The sequence below is a fragment of the Sorex fumeus genome, unplaced genomic scaffold (genome assembly GCF_029834395.1).
Source record: "Sorex fumeus unplaced genomic scaffold, SorFum_2.1 ptg000149l, whole genome shotgun sequence".
NCBI classification, from domain to species: domain Eukaryota; kingdom Metazoa; phylum Chordata; class Mammalia; order Eulipotyphla; family Soricidae; genus Sorex; species Sorex fumeus.
The window spans coordinates 5,444,157-5,469,093 of NW_026606206.1; the positions used below are offsets into that span (position 1 = coordinate 5,444,157).

General features: G+C 48.6%; 1 protein-coding gene across 2 annotated transcripts in view; it reads right to left on the bottom strand.

The window, feature by feature from the left end:
- Positions 1-24,937, bottom strand: part of KANK1 (KN motif and ankyrin repeat domains 1) — a 251,644-nt gene that overhangs the window by 226,365 nt on the left and 342 nt on the right. The gene's annotated exons all lie outside the window — the stretch shown is intronic.

Below are 24,937 nucleotides of genomic sequence, written 5' to 3' on the forward strand. Positions count from 1 at the left end.
GTAATTATTTGGAAGTAAAACTACATTTTTTTATTTTTCAAATAAAATCTTACTGAAATAACACATAATAGTACTGTTTTAGATAGAAACACTGAAAGTGATCAATAAATATAATTTTGGGAACATAAAAAAAGCAAAACAGGAATATTGTCATTACTTGTGATCTTTTTTAAAAGATGAAAATATATTATAGTATGACATACATTTGGTTGTTTTTTATAAATATGAGCACAGTCGTCATGGAATACTCTGAATTTGCCTCCAAAGAGGGAATGTGATGCTAACCACATGGATTAAGGTGCTTTTAGTGTCAACCTTATAGCCTTTAAATTCGAATCATGAGTTATTCACTTGAAAACTTTTTTTTTAATGTAGTAAACTGGATAAAAACAAAGCTGAAGAAACATGCAAGAAAATAAAATTAAAAACTACGACCTAAAAAAAGAAAGGAAATTGTAAGCAAATTAGGATCACTTCTGAAATATCAGGATTTGAAAATAATTTGACTAAGAAATAAAGAGTTATTAGAGATGATTCCAAAAATTATCCAATAACTGGAAAACATCGATTTCTAGCTGGAAAGGCCTCTTTGCATCCTGAACAATAAAGAAAATGGTGTGGGGGCTGGGGCAATAGCACAGCAGGGAGGGCGTTTGCCTTGCACGCGGCCAACCCGGGTTCGATTCCCAGCATCCCATAGGGTCCCCTGAGCACCGCCAGGGGTAATTCCTGAGCACAGAGCCAGGAGGAACCCTTGTGCATTGCCGGGTGTGACCCAAAAAAGCAAAAAAAAAAAAAATGGTATGAAACAGTACAGTGGGTCAGGAGTGTTTGCCCTGGACACGGCTGACCTGGGTTTGATCTGTTATCACACTACATGGTCCTCAAGTACTACTAGGAGTGATCCCTCAGCACATGGCCAAGAGTAAGCCCTACGTGACACCGGGTGTGACCCAAGACCCAACTAACCAACAAAAATACTTGGAACAAAAAAAAAAATGAAATGTGGGGTGGGGTGGGGGTGGGAAGGTAACTCCAAGGAGTAGAGCACGTGCTTTGCATGCGTGAACCCCGGAATTCAAACCCTAACACATCACAGTGCCCCCACCCACCCCCACCATCTAGCTGAATAAAGCTGGGAGTGGTCCCTGAATCTCTGACCAGAACCCAGGAGTCTCTCCTCCCTGCAAAGACAGTGGGGTGTGTGTGTGTGGGGGGTGATGGGGGTGGGGGGAATTCAGCTCTGATGAACGCTGTCTCTCCGGTCCCACCTAGTTGACTTTTTAAAGTATATGCTAGAAGCGTCCATTAGTTTTCACCCATGAGAACCGATAGCATGCTTATCTGCACTGGGCCACAATAAAAGTCACATTTTATTTATTTTTTTTTAAAACCGATTTTATTTATTTATTTATTTATTTTGCTTTTTGGGTCATACCCAGCGATGCACAGGGGTTACTCCTGGCTCTGCGCTCAGGAATTACCCCTGGCGGTGCTCAGGGGACCATATGGGATGCTGGGAATTGAACCCGGGTTGGCCACGTGCAAGGCAAACGCCCTACCCGCTGTGCTATTGCTCCAGCCCCCAAAAGTCACATTTTAAAGAGCACTTAAGTTCACCTCAGTTTTGAGTCTCCTGCTGCTGCTACCCCCACCAGTGTCCTGCACATGAGGGCCAAGGTCTCATGTGCCGGCCTCCTCACTGGGGCCATGTTCCAGACACCGTGTCCCGGGGCTCACGCTCCCAGAGTGGCTCAGAACTGTTCGATTCTCTCCTGCATGCTGTAATTCTATCATTTGATTCTATCATTTGCAAAGGAGGGCGGATCACCAGCAAACCGTGAAGAGTTCCTGGCCTCCAACACCTCATTCAGGTGAGTGATGGAATTCGGATAGGTGTGTGTGTGTATCTAAACCGTAACCAAAAGCAACTGGAATAGGAAACGAAATTGACTTGAATACTAACACCGGTGTACGTGTGATTCTGAATCACACGGAAGTATCCACAGAAAGACAGAATCCCACCAAACCACTACATCAGAACACTCATCAGGACTTTGAAGAGGGGGCTAGGGGAGATAGTACAGGAGGTAACGGGTTCAATCCCTGGTGTCCCATATGTTCCTTTGAGCACTGCCAGGAGAAATTCCTCAATGCAGAGTCAGGAGTAGCCCTGAGCACCACTTGTTGCGGACCCCAAAGCAAGAAAACAAAACAAAACAAAACAAAAAATCCAGGAAGTGGCGTACTGCCTTTAGCAAGGGTACTGACTTGGTTGAAGCTCCGAAGACCAACTACAACAAAAAACAGGTGTTATTAATAAACGACTACTGGGCTGGAGAGATAGCACAGCGGGTAGGGCGCTTGCCTTGCACGCGGCCGACCCGGGTTCGATTCCCAGCATCCCACATGGTCCCCTGAGCACCGCCAGGAGTAACTCCTGAGTGCAGAGCCAGGAGGAACCCCTGTGCATCGCCCGGTGTGACCCAAAAAGCAAAAATAAATAAATTAATTAAATAAATAAAAATAAACGACTACTTCTTTGTACAGTAGATCTGACTTCTTGGTGTTTGGGGACTACACCCAGTGATGCTCAGGCGATACTCCTGGCTCTACCTACACTCAGGAATTACTCCTGGGATGCCAGGAACTGAACAGGGTTGGCCAAATACAAGGCAAATTCCCTACTCGCTGTTCCTACCGCCCTGGCCCCCAATGTGACTTCTTGCACACATGTCACTACTAAAGGCCACTTGGCAGACTCTAGCAATGAAAGGCACGGTCGGTATCAGAAGTAAATCAAAGGAACTGCAGCACAAGTTTGCATCAAAGGGGAAAGGAAGGGCAGGCTTGTTTTATTTGACTCCATGTTTAAGTAAAAGAATCACCACTGCAGTGTACAAGCACGAGAGCATAAACTCAGTTTCCTGCCACCATGGCAGCCAAAGCAGAAAAAGAAATATGGTGCATTAATTTTTCATAACTGGGGGGAAAATTTAAAGTCCCTATTTTTCAGTGAAATAAATGCTTTCCTAACCAGGAACGTAAACATTCACAATCCTCCTGTGAGGGATTGTGATGTGGATAAATCCTCGCCAGTGGTTCATTCACACAGACCTCGTAAGTGCCCCTTCTGAGTCGGGGCTTTGTTCCAGGACTTGCCATCTATCAGCCAACAAAGCAGATAAAGATCCCAGCCCTGGGGAAGCCCGTATTCTATTGGAGGAAACGGACAATGAACAATGGATATACTAGGTACGTGACATAATCTGTGATCATGCTATAGGGCAAACAGAAAAAAGAAGAGTTGCATTAGGGGAACTGGGGCTGGCAGAAGACGTGATTCTGAGTGGGTAAGTGCTGAGGTGGAGACCTGGAAGTCTTGGCAAGAGCAGGAGGGGGGAGGGGAGAGGGGCAGGGCCTGGGGGTCAGAGAAAGCAGCCGGGAGGAGAGGCCCAAAGGGCAGTGAGCGGCTGTGGGCGGAAGAGCAAGGAGGCCACAAGCACCGAAGAGGGTGAGAGCAGGAGAGGAAGGCGAGGGCAACCAGGGGCTAGGTCAAGAAAGCCACAGAGTTTGATGTCAAGCATTTTAGTCATTAAAAGAGGAGGGAGGGAGGGAGGGAGGGAGGGAGGGAGGGAGGGAGGGAATAAGGAACGGAAGGAAGGAAGGAAGGAAGGAAGGAAGGAAGGAAGGGAGGGAGGGAGGGAGGGAGGAAGGGAGGGAAGAAGAAGAAAAAGAAGAAGAAGAAGAAGAAGAAGAAGAAGAAGAAGAAGAAGAAGAAGAAGAAGAAGAAGAAGAAGAAGAAGAAGGAAGGAAGGAAAGGGAGGAAGGAAAGGGAGGGAAGGGAGGGAGGGAGATAAAAAAAATTCTTTATTAAACTACAGACCTAGACCCTGAGAAATCAACTTTGCAGCTCATAAAAGAGTGACGGACCCTGTGCAAAAACTAGCGTGCTTCCCATATCTAAGCAAATGTCTTGAGTATAACCTATTCAAAATCAACCCCAATCATAAAATGTTTCTGAATAAGCAAATTAAGCCTCTTAAATTAATGATGGTTTTCCACTTCTGTAAATTCGGTGGTTGTTTTGATGATTTATTGCCCTTCCTATCGAGAGGTTCTATCCCTGAGTGCCAAGTGACGTTATGGTATCTACAGATCCACTCAGCTGCATCTGCTGACCCGTCCGAGTTTGATTCCTGGTACCACATGCTCCTACTTCCCCCAAACTTTCGGGACGGCTGTGATGGCCACACTGAGGCCTGAGCAGTAGCACCTCACCTGGGCACTGAACCAAACCATCACCCCAGTTGACTGAGGATCACCAGGGGTGGTCCTGAGGCACCCTGCACATTGCTTGTGGAAGAACCTTAAAATGAAACAAATGAAAATAGAAACTTTACAGCAGAAACACACATGTCATGTAAGGTGAACCAAAATGGGACCTTTTAAAGCCACAGAGCGTCTTCTAGTCTAAATTGAGTAACGAAACCTTTCCTCGTGCTCAGATGTTACTTGCAGTTTCGTGCTTGGGGGCCACGCTCAGCAGTGCTCAGAGGACCAGGCGGTACCAGGAAGTGAACGAAGGACTCATGAAAGCAAAGCTTGCCTTCAGCCTTTGAGCTGTCTGTCCAGACCTTTCAGAAGTGTCTTAATGGGGGGTGCCAGAGTGACAGCAGAGGAGGTAGGATGTTAGCTTGTATGTGGCCAACCCAGGTTGGATCCCCAACAACCTATATGACCCCCGATCCCTGAGTGCAGAGCCAGAAGAAAGTCCTGGGTACAGCTGGGTGGTCCCCCAGCAAAAAAAAAAAAAAGTATCTGGGGGCTGAAGCGATAGCACAGCGGGTAGGGCGTTTGCCTTGCACGCAGCCAACATGACCGACACAGGTTCAATTCCCAGCACCCCATATGGTCCCCGGAGCACCGCCAGGAGCGATTCCTGAGTGCATGAGCCAGGAGGAACCCCTGAGCATCGCTGGGTGTGACTCAAAAAGCAAAAAAAAAAAAAAAGTATCTGAATGTGCAGTGGAACAATTAATATGCAGAACTACCTAACAAGGGTAGATATCTTACTGTCTCTAACATTTGATATGAACTATCTGCATAATATAATAAATTGCAAATAATTCTAATAAAATATTTTACTATGTGTGTGTATGTGTGTGTGTGTGTGTGTGTGTGTGTACTTTAGGGGGAGAGGGAAAATTTAAATGGTTTGACCATTAGAAGACCTTGTTAAGAACAATAAGATCAAAGAGGATATGGTTCAACAGCTCAACCCTTCCAAAGTTATGTCATTAATATCTAACCGATGGGAGGGTATGAAGGCAGGATAAAAAAAAAAGAATCAATTTATAAACTCAAGTGGCATGCCTGTCTTCTAGCAAAATAAAGAAAATGTAATTGTGTAGGATTTTATGGAACTCAAGAGTTCAGGTTTTGTATTCACTTTTCAGTATTCAGTGTTTGTCTGAAAATTTTCTCAATATAAGATCGAATGATGCAAATTGTTTTACAAATGGCCAGACAGAACTGGAGGAAAATTAGTTTTTCCACTCTAGAAGTCAAAGAAAAACAGCATCCACTTATAAGAGCTACTTCCTTTATAGATTCTCTGGTTAAAAAACTGCTTGAGGGCTGGAGTTATTAGTACGCCTTGCACATGGCTGACCCGGGTTCTATTCCCAGCATCCCATATGGTCCTCTGAGCACTGCCAGGACTAATTTCTGAGTGCAAAATCAGGAGTTAACCCCTGTGTTAACCCCAGCCCCCCCCCAAAAAAAACTGCTTGAATTCGTGGGGCCAAAGGTCTGGACCTCAAGCTTTGCAAGCAAGGACCTAGGTTCAATCTCTGACACCATGTTTTCTCCGGAGCACTGCTGGGAAAAATCCCCAAGTGCTATGCTGAGCATACAGCACCCCACTGCCATGTGGTCCCAAAACCAAAAAAAAAAAAAGCAAATAAAAATTTACATGGGATCTTATAAAACTTAACGTCTGGAGGAAAACCATCTGCAAATGGTTGATGTGGTCTTGACCCACTGCCAGACCAGAGAGACTCGGAATGCTTACTAAGCGGACAGGTTGTCCTATCCAGAAGCCATGGTCAGATGCTGTTTACAACCAGGAGGAATAAACGGAAAAAGCACAGCTAGAAGGGGCCCAGAGAAAGGCCAGGGGTGAAGCTAGGAACCTCACACCCTAAGAAGCCAAAGTTCACAAGCCAGAGTTCACCTGGAGGCTGGCAAAAGATAACGCTATACTCTGCCTCGAAAGGTTTGAGTTGAGGATTCAGAGCTTTCTCTGCCATGACCCGCAAGCCCAAAACCACAGAAATCAATCGGGGAAGTTATTTGCAAAGCTAAACAGAAACAATATTTCACGCAAATTGGGAAATTATCTCGTAATTACAAATACCCCGTCAGGTCCCAGCTCCCTCCGTGAGACAAATCTATAACACATCCCTATAAAGCTAAAAAGTGGGAGGAAGCTCAGTGAGAAATATAGGATTTCTTTTTAATTTAGAGTATCTCGCCCGCATGCCAAAGCCAGGCAAGCCACCGGTGACGTATTCGATATGCCAAACACAGTAACAACAAGTCTCACAATGGAGACGTTACTGGGCCCGCTCGAGCAAAATCGATGAATAACGGGAGGACCGTGACCGTGACCGTATTTTTGCTGGAAGGGGCATACCCAAAGTTTCTCAGGGCTCTCTCCTAGCTCTGTGCTCAGTGCTCTGGGAACTCTATGGGGTGCTGGGGGTGGAGATGTGTTGGCTGCATGCATGGCAAATGCCTCATCTACCTTCCTATCTTTTGGGTCCCAAGAAATACAGGATTCCACAGTTGCTGCGATATCCTGTTGGGAAGCAGACGTGAGAGTCTGTCTTGGTTGTGAGGGAGCAAGGAACTCACAGACATGGAGCAGAAAAAAAGGCAGAGTGGGGCTGGAGCGATAGCACAGCAGGTAGGGCGTTTGCCTTGCGCGCAGCCAACATGACGGATACAGGTTCAATTCCCAGCATCCCACATGGTCCCCCGAGCACCACCAGGAGTGATTCCTGAGTGCATGAGCCAGGAGTAACCCCTGAGCATCGCCGGGTGTGACCCAAAAAAAGAAAAAAGAAAAGGCAGGGTGGCAAACACGTCACTTTGGGGGAGAACCCGCCCATCCTTTGTCATGGCTGTTCTGTTTCCTATAGGGTCCCTGTCTCTTTGGCCATGACTGAGGAGGTCACCGAAATATTCCCACTCCCTGGGGGTGGGGGAGGAGCCACAGGTCAGGGGGATCGGCAGAAAGGGAAAAAGAGATGCTGGTGAACTTGAAAGGGACGAGGCTAGATGGGAGGTCAGAACACGCCAGGTGGCCACTTTCTGCAACGTCTGAAAGGGATATTCTACAGAGAAAAGCCAAAAAATGGGGCAAATGCAACAACCCGAGTGCCTCCATGTAAGTGAGATTTCCATTCTTAGGGCAGGAGGAAAAGTAGGATGTAGGCATTTGCCTTGTACATGGTGGACCTGGAGTCAAACCCAGGCACCACGTATGGTCTGACACAGAGTTCCCCAAGTACTGCCAGGGGTGAGCCCTGACTTAGCACAGAGACAGGAGTAAGTCCTGAGCACTGCGGGATGTAGCCTAAAACGAAAATAAATTTCAGTTCCTAACTTTCCACTTGCCAGCTGGATTGGCTGAACTTTGAGCTTTCACGAGGCTCCTTCAAACAATCCGTTACTCTGGATGCCGGTTTGTGGAAATGAGTTTCTCTTTTGTGCAGAGAAAAAAAAAATCTTATTGATTTGAAATCCTGATTGATCTTGAAATGTTGGATATTGCAAAACTTTTTTTTAAAAAATTGCGCACAGGGCCAAAGAGATAGTACAAGGGTTAAGGCACTTGGCATGCCCACAGCTGACCCTGGATGGATCCCTGGCACCAAATAAGTTGCCCCAAGAAGAGCCAGGAGTGATCCCAGAGCACAGAACCAGAAGTAGCCCCTGAGCACAGCTCCAAACTGACCCAATAGTAAAATACAGTAAATTACAGAAATCATAAGTATTGTGATGAAATGTAACAAATACATATCCATGTTACCAGCACCTTGATCTTTGATTCCCAGCCCCCCAGAAGCCCTTGCTAAACCCCTCCCAAGTTGACAAGTCTCTTGTATCTCTTTTGACCTGCATAAATTATCTTATAGGTACTTGTTTCTGACTTCTTTTAACATGGCATGTCTGATTTATCAGGATCAATTCTCCAGTAATTCTCACTTTTTGATCACTCTGTCATATTCCATTGGTTTACTAAAAAAATTATACCACAGTTCAATTATCAGTTAATTGACACTTAGATTGTTTCTATTATTCTATTATGAACGGTACTACACATGCGTCAGATAAACATAGGCACTCATTTCCGATGGGCAGCTATTTCTCTATGAGTCATAGGATACCGTGTTCGTTCAGCTTTGTAGATAAGTTTCAACAGCTTCCCAAGCTTGTTCAGCCAATTCACACTCCCACCAGGAATGTAAGAGTTTGTGTAAGTATTGGCATATTAGAATCAGTTTTAATATGTTTTACTTATGGCTGATAACGTTGAATGACTTTCTGTTATCGTTTTGAGGCCATACCTGCAATGCTCAGGGCTTACTCCTGGCTCTGTGCTCAGGGTCATGCCTGGTGGGGCTGAGGGGACCATATGGGGTGTGAGGGATCAAACCCAGGTTTGCTGCATGCAAGGCAAAGTGTCTTACCCCTGTATTACCTCTCCTGCCCGGCACTTCTGTTCCTTTTTAAAATCAGATTTGCTGTTACTCTTAGAGGAATCGAAAGAGCTCTGCTTGGAATGTCACGTTTCACTCAAATGAGAGAAAGAATCCGGAGTTCCGACATCCGTCGACGATCAAGAATCAGGGACGCTGTCTCGTTTCCCAAGGTGTCGAAAATCAGATGGGCTGGTCACGTAATGAGATTTAAAGACGACCGCTGGACTAGAGCTGTTACCGACTGGATCCCACGGGATGTCAAAAGACCGCGTGGCCGCCCACCTACCAGATGGTCGGACTTCTTCGTCAAGATCATGAACGATCGGTTTGAGGCCCTTCATGTTCCCGGAGCGAACACACGCCATTGGGCTACACTAGCACACGACAGGGACAAATGGAGACGTTACTGGCACCCGCTAGAGCAAATCGACCATTAACGGGAAGTCAAGTGATCAAGTGATCAAGTAATTTTTAACTAGCTCTAGTTGCTCTTTACATATTCTAGACTGATTGTTTGTTGGGTAGAAATAGAGCTAATTTCTACTTTGTGATTTGCTCTTTCTTCGATTATGCTACTGAATGGAGGTCTTCCTTTAAATGAACTTGAGAACCGAACAGAAAGACCCAATGCCCTGGAGCCATATAATAGCTGCACCACTGAATAAGGCTGATTTAAGGAAAAGTAATTGGCTGAGTAGATCCCATTCTTTCCTTGTCCCTTCAGAGTCAGACCCTGGGGCTGGAGTGATAGTACAGCGGGCAGGGCATTTGCCTTGCACAAGGTCGACCTGGGTTCGGTCCCTGGAATCCCATATGGTCCTCCCGAGCACCACCAGGAGAGATTCCTGAGTGCAGAATCAGGACTAACCCCTGGGCAACACCCCCTCCCCAGAAAAAAAAAAACTATAAATACAACGTTACTATCCTCAATTTTCTAAAACTTTAGATACAAGGAATCACCTGCATGTACCAGAAGTGGGTCTAGCTTTCTCATCTGCATTTACGAACTGTTCCCTGGAAACACTGTATAAATGGGATTCTTTGCCAGCACAGACCCTAGACATAGAAATTTTTAGCACCACTGGCAATAACCAAGCGTCTTATAGAAGATTCCACAGAGGAGCTGCTGTGAGTTTTAAGATCATATCTCATCCGTTTCCCATGACCCCAGACAGGAGGACCCCAATGTTAAGTCCTTCCCAGCAATGACTCAGCTTACAAGAATCCCAGGATACGAAACAACCAATGAAAGTTTCCTTCCCTGGGGCCACAGCTGGGCAAGAGGCTTCTCCAGGGATCTGCTTTCAAGGAAGTTCCCGGAAAGGCTGCCCCTTGCTGCTCTATCTCCTGGGCTCTCCAGGCCATGGACAGCAGGAAGGGGGACCTTGCTCAAAGCTAGCAGGCGAACAACTTCCGGAGAAGGGACTACCACGGTGGCACTCGGTGGTGTCGAGGTGTGCTGTGAGGCTCCCTGAGGCTGTTCCTGTCACCCCTTCCCAGCCTCTGTTCCACTGGGCTCTGCCCTTTCTCGGCAACTCCGGTCATAAGCAACCGTGAGAGTGACTTAGAAGTTGTTTCCCCTGGAGTTTCACAGTTGGGACGCACCAGATGCCAGATGTTAGTTCTTGATCATCCCTCCCTGCTCTCCCTGCCTCCTCCCCCCACCCTGGACACAGGGACACACCATGACATATGAACACTCATGCTACTGTGTCTACATGACAGCCAAAGATACACACGCCCAGCAGGAAGCAGTGAGGCTGAGAGCCCAGAACCAACCAAGCTCCTAACTACAACCTTATACCTGGCTATTCCCCATCCCGTCCTTGGCCAGTTCTAAAAACAACATTTAAGGGACGCCAGAGATAGCTCAAAGGGCCGTGCTCTTGCTTTTTTCCAGGAAGGGAGGTCCCCAACACACAGACCCCCAAGCATGATTTCTGAGGACCAACTGGTGAAGTCCAAACACAAAGCCAACAGAATGTTATAACACTGTAGCACTGTCCTCCCGTTGTTCATTGATCTGCTCGAGCAGGCACCAATAACATCTCCATTGTGAGACTTGTTGTTACCGTTTTTGACATATCGAATACGTCACAGGGAGCTTGCCGCGGGATACTCTCGGTAGCTGGCCGGACTCTCCGAGAGGGGCGGAGGAATCGAACCCAGGTCGGCAGCGTGCAAGGCAAACGCCCTATCCGCTGTGCTATCTGTGTAGCGTAACAGAATGTTAAAAATTTAAAAGTATGGTCTTGGGCTGGAGAGATAGCACAGCGGGTAGGGCATTTGCCTTGCATGCGGCCGACCCAGGTTCGATTCCCAGCATCCCATAGGGTCCCCTGAGCACCGTCAAGAGCAATTCCTGAGTGCAGAGCCAGGAGTAACCCCTGTGACATCGCCAGGTGTGACCCAAAAAGCAAAAAAAAAAAAAAATTAAAAAGTCTGGTCTCACAGGAAGAGAGAAATGGAGAAGGAAATGCAGCCGTGGGTCTCTGAAGAGGAAGGCAGTGCTCAGCCCGTAAAGACGTCCAGATGTTTCCATACCTCCAACCTTTCCTCTCAGGGAGGCACACCCGGCTCTGTTCCAGGGTCACGCCTGGCAGTGCTCAGGGTGGCGTGGGATGCTAAGGCTCAAAGCTACATGTGATGCATGGTTATGGGATCTTTGATCCATTTCCCTGACCTCCTAGTCTGCTTCTGATCACTATGTTCTTATGGAATCAGAGAGTAGGACAGACTCCCGTTCTCAAGGTGTGAAAAGGGCTTCCTAGCGGGAGATGAAGCCCTTCTGTTTTGGCCCCCTGCCTCCCTGGGGTGTCCAAACACAGCCTTTTGTTCCCTTTTGTTCCCTGCAGTTGACTAAAAGGAATCTAAAGAAAAAAACAGAGAAACAGTTCTCTTCCTCTAGTATCCTAAAAAAAAAAAATGATTCCAACTCCAATGACAGAGTCTGGAAAGAAAAACTTGCCTAGCATGTGGCTGATCCAAGTTTGATCCCCGGCACCATATATGGTCCCCCAGAACCACCAGGTGTGATCTCTAAGCACTACGGGGTGTGACCCAAAAACAAAAAAAGAAAAGGAAAGAAAGACTGGGCTGGAGGAAGGGGGGGTACAGCGGGCAGGGTGCTTGCCTGGCATGTGGCCAACCCAGATCCGATCTCTGGCACCCCATGTTGTTCTCTGAACCCAGCCAGGAGATCCCTGAGTGCAGAGACAGAAGTAAGCCCTGAGCACAGCTGAGTATGGTCCAAAAACTGAAGGGGGGGAGAGGGGTACGGGGGTGGAGAAGAGAGGGGAGGGGAAGAAAAACAATATATAAAAAATTCCAGGAGGGACTGGAGCGATAGCACAGCGGGCAGGGTGTTTGCCTTGCACGCAGCCGACCCGGGTTCGATTCCCAGCATCCCATACGGTCCCCCGAGCACCGCCAGGAGGAATTCCTGAGTGTATGAGCCAGGAGTAACCCCTGTGCATTGCCAGGTGTGACCCAAAAAGCAAAAAAAAAAAAAAAAAATTCCAGGAGCAGCTAACTTTGAATTAATACTCCTTGCTGTTCCTGGAATCTGGACAGGATAAAGAAACTAAGTTTGAAAAAGTAAACTGTAAGCATTGCTGTAGCAACCTCCTCTCTTGAAAAGGGATCTGCAGGCCCTCCTCCCTCGGAGCACTGGAAAGTGCTCAGGGTGCCATATCTTTGCCGGCCGGGAAATCTTAACTCAAGCCCAGACAACTGCATTCTCCAAGGACCTTCCAGGTTATGCCACCCGGGTTTTGATTTTGGTTGTTTTTGCTTTTTGGGTCACACCCGACAATGCACAGGGGTCACTCCTGACTCTGCACTCAGGAATTACCCCTGGCGGTGCTCAGGGGACCCTATGGGATGCTGGGAATCGAACCCAGGTCGGCCGCACGCAAGGCAAACACCCTACCTGCTGTGCTATCGCAGCAGCCCCGCCACCTGTGTTTTAATCTTGCCACCAACCCCCGAGTAACGGTCTTCCAGCTGAACAGTGTGGACCAACAAATTGCCTCCTAGATAAAGACCGAACAAATGTGCACGAAACAGCTTAGGGCAGAGGGTGTGCCTGGGAGCGAGACGGGAGGCAGCCCACTGAAGCCCCCCTTCTCCAGCAGCCTGCGCTGGGAGCCGACAAGGGTTTACACCAGAGGAACACCAAACAGGAAGGAGAAGGACCCGCTATCGCCAGAGCAAGGACCCATCAGATAAATCTGGCATGCTGTGAGAGAACCCAGACGCACGCCCTGTGTACAATGCGGCTCAGAAACGGACACAAGGAATCTGCGATGCCACAGCCAAGGCTCTCTTGGATCAAGGGTGATGCTTGTGAGGAGTGGTACAAGCAGGCTCTGCTCTGCTGGATTTAGAGCTCTACTCGGGGAACGGCCATGAGGGAGAATTTGGCCAAGAAGTGAGTCCTATTACTACCTGATTGGAACAACTACAGTCCCTTAGAAAGGATCACTCAGCAACAGTTCTGTTTCTAAGAAAGCGCAACGCTTGCTGCTGGGAAAAAGACAGGGGGTGGAGATCAGGCAATGAGGATAAACAGACAAGGACAGGCAAGGGAGGCGGGGAATGACGGCTTCCATGGTGGCTCTTATTTTTTTTTTTTTTAACATTTTGTCCTAGGTTGAATGTTGAACCAGCCAGAATTACCAACAGAAATCCTGAATCGATGTGGCCCCAAATTGTAATACACTTATCACATTCTTGCCTCTAATCAAGTCGAGAGTTACATAAAAATTTCAAAGGGAGTTTTGTCGCTAGACACAGTAAATGCCAGCTAACAAGAGCCGCGTTCTGGTGTGTTTCTCCGGGGATCAGATAATTAGAAAAAGGGATTAGCATGTCCTCTGAGAGTTAAACTCACCCCACTGCTCAGTCCATTAACTAAATGAATTTTTCCAAACACAACCACGCACACCCCTCCGACAAAGGTACGGAGTTCCTGCCAACTGTTTACATATATAACTGTTTGCAATTACCTGATTGCTTCTGTAATGAAAAATACTTATTCCTGAGAGGTTTTGCCTCAACCTTTTCACCCAAACACAACCTCCCCCCGCCCCCAATCTCTGTTTCTAATAATCTCCACCATGAGATGTCATTTGCGTCCCGCAGTCATACCAGACATGAAAAGTTCAAGAAAGGAAATGGCAACCCAGAATGTAAGTTGACAAGGCAGAGAAAGAAAACAAAAACTAGGGACTGCCACCCACTATGCAGGTGCCTGGGACATATATGCTCCGAGTCATTCACATGTCAAGTGGCTGGAGATTTTAATAAGAGCCTTGTTGCCAGGACTCCCCTGCTCAAGCCAGTTTTGTTGTCCTCCATTGCCCTCCTCAACACACACACACACACACACACACACACACACACACTTCAGAAAACCTCAGTTCTCCACCTCTCCAGGGAATGCTTTACTCAAAATGGTAGAGGTCGTTAAGAAAAAAGAGAGAACTAGAAGTAATAGGATCTTAATGAACCATGGAGAGAGAGAAGAGCTATGGAAGAGAAGGAAGGTGGGAGGGAACGTGAATCCCACCACTTCTTGATATTAACAGAAACAAACAAGATCTATGGAATCAGAAGTAACGGCAGTTTGAAAAAAAAAAAGCTGTGCATGCTCAGACATGCTTCCCATCCAGTGGCAAGTCCAAGTCCCCTCTTCTGGAGTCCCAGCAAGCTTTGTGACCACACCGACCTGTAGAGTTTGGTGACAAACAAGCAACTTCTCAGGCTGGGTTGTAAAAGACCGCCACACTTCAAACCTGCTCACTCAAGGTGTCTGATGCACGAATCGCATTTGCCAGCCCAGAAATCATCCGGGTGAAGATAATATTTCCACTGGTGAGCTTTGGGGAAAGCGATTACTCTCTGTAATGCAAGTGAGCCTCATGCCAGAAGCCAGTTGAAACCAGAAGAGAACCAAAACAAACAGGCTCACCTCCCAAATGGGGAAAACATTTTCTTCCAGCAAACGGGACTTTGTTCTTTCTCGGCAGCACGAGTTCTCCTCGTCTCTGGCCTACAAGCTGGCGACTAGAGGTTGGCCTCCCTGAATCGGAGAGATAATCACCACAGAAGGAATTCCTTCCGACCCATTTCTTTCTATAAACAGATAAGCCAACAACCTGGGTTCTGTTTCCCAACCTGTAGTTCACGATCTCATATAAGGTCATGCAGCTTTAAAATTCGTTTTAGGGGCCAGAGCAATAGCACAGCGGGTAGGGCGTGTGCCTTGCACGTGGCCGACCCAGGTTTGATTCCCAGCATCTCACATGGTCTCCCGAGCACTGCCAGGAGTAATTCCTAAATGCATGAGCCAGGAGTGACCTCTGTGCATCGCCGGGTGTGACCAGAGAAGCAAAAAATAAATAACTAAATAAAATTAGTTTTTTAAAAAATAATATTTGTTTACAATTTATTCCTAGTAAATGTTTTTTTGTATATACTCGGTTATTTTTGTTGCGAGGGCTGGAGGGATAACACAGCGGTAGGGCGTTTGCCTTGCATGCAGCCAGCCTGGCCGAGCCAGGTTCGATTCTTCCGCCCCTCTCGGAGAGCCCGGCAAACTACCGAGAGTATCTCGCCCGCACGGCAAAGCCTGGCAAGCTCCCCGTGGCGCATTCGATATGCCAAACACAGTAACAACAAGTCTCACAATGGAGACGTTACTGGTACCCGCTCGAGCAAATCAATGAACAATGGGAGGACAGTGCTACAGTGCTATAATGGTTGTTGCTGGGGCCATGCCTAGCAAGTGCTCAGATACCTGGTGGTGCTCAGGGGACCATATCCGATGCTGGGATTTGAACCAGCATGGGAGCTGCAGCTGTGTGCAAGGCAAAGGTCTTATATTTTGTACTGTCTCTCTGACCTTTTGCTTTCGGGGGCTTGGAGGAGAAGGGCACACCAGGTGATGCTCAGGGACTCTTCCTGGCACAGCAGTCACCACTGCTGGTGCTTGGTGAGTCATATATGGTGCTGGGAATTTAAACCCAGGTTGATAGGATGCAAAGCGAGAGCCTTAGCCCTGGTACTTTCTCTCAGGCCCTTGCATACTTACTTTATTTTATTTATTTATTTATTTTTTTTTTTGGCTTTTTGGGTCACACCTGGCGATGCACAGGGGTTATTCCTGGCTCTGCATTCAGGAATTACCCCTGGCGGTGCTCAGGGGACCCTATGGGATGCTGGGAATCGAACCCGGGTCGGCCTCGTGCAAGGCAAACGCCCCACCCGCTGTGCTATCGCTCCAGCCCCGCATACTTACTTTCTGTCACTGTCCTCCCATTGTTCATCGATTTGCTCGAGCGGGCCCAGTAACGTCTCCATTGAAGACTCTTTTGTTACTGTGTCTGGCATATCGAATACATCACGGGTAGCTTGCCAGGCTCTGCCGTGCGGGCGAGATCTTCTCGGCAGCTTGCGGGGCTCTCCGAAAGGGGCGGAGGAATTGAACCCGGCTTGGCCGGGCTGGCTGCACACAAGGCAAACGCCCTACCACTGTGCTATCGCTCCAGCCCTTACTTTAGACACCTATATTGTTCAAGTTTCTGAGGCACAAAGCAGACACCAGTGGGCAAAGTCTGAGAAGGCCTGCCCTCGAGAGCCCTGATGAGATGCCAGCCTGTTCCATGGGCGCTCACACTTGGAAGAAGCTTAATGAATGCAGAGGGCATCGCTGGCATCAACCTGCTAAAGTGGCCATGAACGCAGCCTGACTTCCTGGGGTCCGGTTGGGTGGGCGTTCTGCTCAAGTCCACACTGAGCCTGGAGTCCAATCATCCCGACAAGGTACAAGGCACAGGGACTATGTACTCCATGTCTCAACTTCCTGGGGTGCTCCCAATCTGCCCATTCACACACCAGCCGGGGCCAGGGAGAACCCCAGGGCCAAGGCTCTGGAGTCCTTGTCACCCAGTCTGCACCTCTGGCCCTTAGAACCGACAGCACTGTGAAACAATAGCTGGAGTGTGAGAGGTGTTTTGTTCAAAGATAACTACCGGAAGTCAAAGCACCAAGAGTCAGCAGTTGTCCATCTAAGGAGACTCCGCTAAGGTCCTGGAGCAGAGAGAAGTGATGGGTTTTAGTTCTCAGCCTGAAGTTCCTTTCTCTCACATTATTTTATTTTTACTATGTGCAAATATTGCTTCATGAGTTTAATAAAACTGCCACATTTGCGGCCGCACAACATCTTATTATCTCATTTTTACTTTGGACAACCTGGCAGGCTGCCGAATGTAACCTGCCCGCATGGCAGAGTCTGGCAAACTCCCCGTGGCGTACCCAACATGCCAAATACCAGTAACAATGATGGGTCTCATTCTCCTAACCCTGAGAGAGCCTTTTATATGGCACTTTGTAAAAAATCTCAGGGCTAGGACGAAGGAGACGTTACTGGGGCCTACTCGAGGCAATCGACGAACAACAGGATGATCGTGATCGTGATCGTAAAAGGGAAATCTGCAAAAAGTAAAACTGAAGTTATTTAATTACACATAGAGTGTTATTCAGTTGCTGAACCTGTATACTATACGTATATGCATAGGTGCCTACATGGTGAAGGGGGTATCACTTGGATGGGAGGAAATCACTCACAATGTATGTATGTAACAAATCATCCTATTGTACTGCTTGAAATATTTATTTTTTTCTTGGTGTGTTGGGGGGGTTGGGGCTGGAGCGATAGCACAGTGGGTAGGGCGTTTGCCTTGTGCGCAGCCAGCCCGGCCGAGCCAGGTTCGATTCTCCACCCCTCTCGGAGAGCCCGGCAAGCTACTCAGAGCATCTCACCCGCACAGCAAAGCCTGGCAAGCTCCCCGTGATGTATTCGATATGCCAAACACGGTAACAACAAGTCTCAAAATGGAGACGTTACTGGGCCCGCTCGAGCAAATCGATGAACCACGGGAGGACAGTTTGTTTTGTTTGTGTGGTGTGAGAGGGAGTTTCAGAGCAGCACTTTGGAGATTTGGGGGAGACTGTTGCCCAAACAAGCTGGCAGTTCAAAGCAAGGACCCCAGGACAGGGTGCTATTAGTCCCCTCCAGTGCAAAGAATTATCCTAGTGATGCTCTGGGGCCATCAGGGGCGGCCCCCAGAGACAGAGATGCTTGGGGTTCCCCAGGAACACACCCAACAATGCTTAGGAGACTAAGTAATGCTGGGGCTAGAACCAGAGCCTCCCCCATGCCTTAGCCCCTATAAGTTTCTCAGGTCCCTACTTCAAATACGTTCTCATTTTATTTGCTGATTTTACCTTCCTAAAGCCAAAACTAAAAAAAAAAAAAAAAAGAATTTAAACAAAGATTTTAAAAATACGTTTATCTCTTACTAGTGTACTAGTTTTCCAAGAGTTGTCCTTTTTTTTATTATTTATTTATTTATTTATTTATTTATTTTTTGCTTTTTGCGTCACACCCGGCAATGCACAGGGGTTACTCCTGGCTCTGCACTCAGGAGTTACTCCTGGCAGTGCTCAGGGGACCATATGGGATGCTGGGAATCGAACCCGGGTCGACCGCGTGCAAGGCCAACGCCCTCCCCGCTGTGCTATCACTCCAGCCCCAAGAGTTGTCCTTTTTTTTTTTTTTTTTAACGCAGATCATCACATGAAGGGGGACTTTGTATTCCCTCTTTGTATCTGAAAAATCAAAGAACAGAGAGGTTCAGTAACAAAGCCAAATATCACACAGGAAAAAAAAAAAAACAACCTACAGGGGCTGGAGAAATAGTACCGCGAGGGAGGCCTTTGTCTGGCGTGCAGTCGGCCCAGGTTTGATCCCTGGCATCTCACATCGTCCCCTGGGCATCACCAGGAGTGATTACTGAGTTTAGAGCCAGGAGTAATCCCAGGAGTGACCCAAAAAAAACAAAACAAGGCGTCTCACCGAGCACGGTCCCCAAGAAAAAGAAAGAAAGAGAGGAAGGGGGGCAGGGAGGAAGGGAGGAAGCAAACCCAACACCCAAAGCAGCCAGGCTGGGTCCAGAGCTAAGATCGCCAGGCAGGCCCAGGAGTCACGAGCTGCTGAGCGCAGATAGGATCTCGCAGGGTCATTCACCTGGGTCCTGTGACCGACCACACTATTATGTGTCAAGCACGGCTGGGCTGCTTCTTCAAATGTTCTGACCTGAACCGTAATGCCCTGTAATCCCTGCCTGGACATTTGTTTCAAGGTCCCAGCTCAAGTCCTCCTGCCCCAGTTCAAGTCCTGCGTTTCTGTCGTGGCTCTGTGTGTGTGTGTGTGTGTGTGTGTGTGTGTGTGTGTGTGTGTGTGTGTGTATGGTGGGGGGGGAGGAGGAGGCGCTGGACTGCCTCATGCAGGTAGGGCCTGTTGTGCTCTCTGAGCTTGCATCCCTGGCTTCAAGCCTTACTTTACGGACGCCCATTTTTACCACCGAGGCAAAAATGATGCCTAAACGTTACTCTTTGAACCCGAACTCATACAGGCATTGTATATTTGTTAAGGGAACCAAACACTCCTTTATCACACATAACAATTCTGCTGAACTGGGATTCTCAATTTTCACAGATCATTCCTGGGAAATTGGTGGGGGGGGGGGGGGGGGAATCCTTAAAATGATGACCCTTCTTACATTCCTTAAGGATTCCAGGTCAATGATTCTGCAAAAAGAGTACCATCTCAACTAAAGGAATGTCTCTGCACTTGAGAAGCTGTCTTGCAAGTATGCGGTCACAAGTTCTAATCCTGGTGCCCCGCAGAGGCTCCACTCACTCCCAACAGCTCTGCTCTCTGTGGTCCTCGAGCAACTTTTGGCCTCTCTGCAGCCAGCTGTGTCAGCAGCACAAAAAGAGATACAACCGCCAGAAAGTTCTCAACAGCGTGCGAGCACCATGGCCAGAAAGTTCTCTGCAACCATGATTTCTGTGCCTGAACTAGAGCGCAAACCTTGATGAGCACCCAGGCTGAGTGGGCAAGTACCAGAGGAAAAATGACTGAGCAACACTGTCAGACGTCTGCGCAACGGGTGGTCACCGCATCAACAGAAATGATTTTTGCAAATATCACGTAAAGAGTAACAGCGTGTGATTGGTAAATGGCCTTGCAACAAGAGTTCCATTTACACCGTCTGTAGAGACAAAAATGTCAACTTTACCACTGGTTTGAAAATTGCCATTTAAATGAATTTATCACCCCTTTTAGGTGACATGTGAGGAACCTAAAGGGTCCTTTAATCAGTTCTGAACTAGATTCAAAGGCAGTATGATTCTTCGGGCAGTATTTTTAAAATGAGAATCTAAAGTCATAAAAAGGAAAGTGCTGCTTTATGAAATAATCATCCAAAAGTGGAGGGATAGGGGAGGGGGGAGACAGCACAGGAATTAAGGCACTTGTCTTGCAGGTGAGATGCATTTGCGGCCGCGCGACATCTTATCATCTCATTCCTACTTTGGACAACCTGGCAGGCTACCGAATGTAGCCTGCCCACACGGCAGAGTCTGGCAAACTCCCCGTGGCGTACCCAATATGCCAAATACCAGTAACAATGATGGGTCTCATTCTCCTGACCCTGATAGGGCCTTGAATGTGGCACTTTTTAAAATCTCAGGGCTAGGACGAAGGAGACGTTACTGGGGCCTGCTCGAGGCAGTCGACGAACAACAGGATGGTCGTGATCGTGATCGTCTTGCAGGTAACTGACCCTGTCAATCCCGCATGACACTGCATATGGTCCCTAAGTATTTCTAGGAGTGATTCCTGAGCCCAGAGTAGGAGTAAAGCCCTGAGCATCACCAGATATGTAACCCACATTCCTCGACAAAAAAAAAAGGTAAAATATACAAAGGTCATTTTTTTAACAGAACATACTATAAAATTCCTGAAATCAACATACATTCCCAATCACAGAAGATCATGAAATGAAAACTTATTTATGGGATGGCGGCTATGCAAAGACTAAAACGCACCAAGGGCCAAAGTGCATCCCTCGGGGGCACAATGTTCTTGAGTTTAATTCCCCAGAACTTCCCACATAACCCCTGAGCATGGCTCGGATGGCCCCGGAAGGCCCAAGCACCATGGGCTCAAGCCCTGACATGGTTGGCCAGCATAGCAGGGTCAAGGATCACCAGGAGTGGCCCTATGGCCCCTGAGCTCTAGTTGATAGCCCCCGAAACATTACCGAAACTAATATTAAGATAGAGTATTAATAAAGGATAGCATTGAATTTTTAGAACTTCATAATAAAGTACAGACCGGCAAACTACCTAGAGTATCCCTCCCGCACGGCAGAGCCTGGCAAGCTCCCCGTGACGTATTTGATATGCCAAAAACAGTAACGAGTCTCACAATGGAGACGTTACTGGTGCCCGCTCGAGCAACTCGATGAACAACGGGAGGACAGTGCTACATAATAAAGTATATGTATATCTTCATAAAAATAGGAAGAGGCCTGGCAAAGCAGTGCAAGCGAACACAACAGTCCTCTAGGATGGGCTCAACTGGGACCATTTTCGCCTTTGCCAAACCATCTTCTGCTTCCACCATGTAAGAGGAGAGAGGGCAGAACTCTGAGAGAGGGCTCAGGCGGGTGTCAACCACAGCCTCTAAGAATTCTCCTGCGTTCGGTATGAGCCGGGGGTGTGGGGGCGACTAAAACCTCATGGGAAGGGGGGCGTTTCGGTCCGCCCTTCACGCCCTACCGAGGCCACCAGTTGCCCCCCACTAGCAGCTCTCCAGCACGGCCACGACTCCAGAGCACAGAAACCAATTTCTTAACTATCTGACTTTCAGTAGAAATACTTCCAGGGTCAATAAGTAAAATAGCAGAAATCCAAAACCAACATATAATTCTTGAACCCAGCTGTAGAAAGCAAATCACTTCACAATGCTTTGTCAGCATGTCTGATTTGGGGGTGGGGGGGTAAACTCTAAATAATAGTGGTGAATCTTTTATTGAAACAGTGAATCTAATCAAAGCAGATAGAGTATAAACTAGAATTCATCTGCCCCACAGGGACTGGGAGGGTGGGGGGTGGGGTTTTATTGGGGTTCTTCATGGTAAAAAATAAGTTTTGGTAAAGGGAAATGTGCTTGATATTTGCATGACTAAGACCTAAACCTGAAAGCTCTGTAACCTTTCCCACGGTGATTCAATAAATAAATAAATTAATTAAAAAAAAAATTCTCCTGCGTTCTGGAGTGTATGTGCCCAATGTAAATGGGTACATGAGTCCAAACAGATTCCCGAATTAATGTTCATAATCACAGTATCCACTGGAGAAAATCCTACCAACCCTAACTTATCCTATCGAACTTCAAACAGATCGACCAAAGCTCATAAACATCATATGGAGAGAAATGAGCCAGATACCAAAGAGATACTACATGATCCCACCTCTAGAGAGCACTGGAAAGAGATAAAAACAACTAATCTAGAATTGGGGCATCTTGGGGCTGGAGCGATAGCACAGCAGGAAGGGCGTTTGCCTTGCACGTGGCCAACCTGGGTTCAATCCCCGGCATCCCATAGGGTCCCCTGAGCAGCGCCAGGAGTAATTCCTGAGTGTATGAGCCAGGAGTAATCCCTGTGCATCACCAGGTGTGACCCATAAAGGAAAAAAAAATAGAATTGGGGCATCTCTAGGAGAGGAACAGTGATGGGGAAACAATTCAAAATGTCTGTGTCCCATTTCTTAGTCTCTGTGCCGATCACACGGTTATGGGCACTTTGTGAAAACGTGTCAGAGTGTACACTTCAGATCTGTATGTCTGTTATAGTTCAGCGTTAAGTCAAACTGCCAGGGGAAGAGGCCCCACGTTCCTTGTAACATCTGAAAGCAAGTTTGATTGGAGGGCAGCAACGCAGTGTGGATGTGGCAAAATCTTGGATAGCTGAGACTTTTTGCTCACGAAAAGGTTTTTGTTTTTTAAGCACAAAGAAATCCAACAAAGGCCCAGTCAAGGGCCTCTGTGTCATTTCACTCCCCCTTCCTACTTCCGAATCCGCAACCCCTTCAACTGTGCTAAGCCCACCTGTAAGCTCTCCTGTTCTCCCTCCCTCCAATCAGACCCTTTCTCCTGCCTCCTCCCTGGAAGACAGGGCCAAGGCAAAAGCAATGAACTCACAGACTATTTCTACACAGATGCTGATACCCATGAAATGAACCCGTCTTAAATCATCGATTCTAATGGTCGTTCGTTTTGCTTGTGGTTTCTTTTGGAAATGGGATGAGAGAAAACAAAACTATTTTTAAACCAGCATGCCTTCTCTCCGGACATCTCCTTCCCCCCCCAAGCAGGCTCAACTCACACGCTCCATAACTCAGTCTTGCAGACATTAGCACCTCAGCGAAAGCTGTCTGTGGACCTGGCAAATCTGGAGCACAGGAAGAGTGCCCCAAAGCAGCCTCAAAAGTTTACGGGCACATATCTGCATTCCTAATTTATGTGGACAGTTAATTCTCCGCGGAGGCTTCCTCCTCCTTAGCCAGCCAAATCTCAGCACACCACAGTCCTCAATTCCTCCCCACTCCGAACCCCCCACTGTCTTAGCAGCAATATCTCACCCCAAATCCATTAACTGAAAAAGGCCCAAGTTAATCATCTCTCCATTTCTCTCACTCACTGTCCAGGGAAACTTTCCAAACATGAGAGTCGGAGGCTGGGGACGGAGGAACGGGGCATGACTGCTGAAGAGTGTGAGAATTCCTTTAGAAAAACATTCTGCAGAGACTGGAGTGATGACTACATAGCTTTGTGATGATACCCAAATCCACTGTTACAAACACTCGGAGGGCCCATTCACTCTTACACTACTTTTAATTAAATACAATGTGCCCCGAGCAGGAGAAACGGTACTGCAGGGTAAGGTGCTGGCCTTGCATGCTCCTGACTGGACTCAATCCTGGGCCCCTGAGTCCCACCAGCAGTGATCCCTGAGGACAGAAACGGGAGTAAGCCCTGAACACAGCCCGGTGTGGCCCCCAAACAAAAGAAATATTTTAGAGAGAGAGAGTTTCACACACAAATACACACGCACACACACACACACACACACACACACACATATAGGTCGGACTAATAGTACAGCAGGTAGGGAGCTTGCCTTGCACGTGGCCCACCCAGATGCTAGGTTAGATCCCAGATGCCCTAGAAGGTCCCCCCACCACCCCCCCAAGCCCAGCCAGGCGTGATCCTTGAGAGCAGAGCCAGGAGGAAACTGAGCGTGGCCGGCCGGGAGCGACCCAAAACCCAACAACATCAAGTAAACCGCGTCCAACACTTCAGTAGGGGGAGTTGGGTGAAATGAGCAGATGAACCAGCACTTCGGCAGCATCTAAAATCCAAGCTGCATAAAAGTCATGAATTAGAGAGGAGGGCGCAGACCTATAGGGATGAGAAAACGAACAGGCCCTGACTCCCATCCAACTCGGTGGCGGGGCAGGACGGCGGGGCCCAACCCCCGCACGGTTGCAGCTGGGGTGGGTTCCCTCGGCGAGCACCGGGCTCGGGTCCGGGGTCCGGGTGGGTTTCGTGGGTTCGGGAGCGGCGCGCGCCGAGCTGCACGTCCAGCCAGCGCCGCGGGGGGACACCAGGGACCGTTTCTGCGCCAACTCGGGCCGAGGCGCCCGGTCACCCTGGCGGCGGCAGCACGGGGCGACCCGCCAGGAAAGTTCCTCGGGGACCCAGGTGGAGGGGAGGACAGGTCAGGGGAAGGTGGCCGCGGCGAGCGCAGGATTCCGGGCGCGCTGGCCGGAGCGGCGGGCGAGAGAGGGCGCCCTGGGGTGCTCGCACCCTGCCTCGCCCGGACGCCGCCGATCCCCGGCCCCCCAAAGCCCAGCCGTCTCGGCGGGCCCGGCTGACCCCGGGGTCCCCTCTCCCCCGCCCCGCTGGAGGTCGGGTGGGAAGCCCCCTCCGGACCAGCCGCGGGGCCAGCGAGACCACCTGCCGCTCGCGGGCCGAGATCCAGGGGGTCGATCGCCACTCCCGAAGGAGGGTCGGAGCCCAGAACTTTACGGGGAGACGCTCGGGTCAACCCGGGGGGACTCGGGAGCCCCCCGGGACCCCCGAGGGCCACGCGCCCCGGCCCGCACGCGCGCCCGCACGCACGCACCCCAGGTCCGCTCCGGACGCGGCCGTCGCGCGCGCGCTCTGCCGGGGTCCGGGG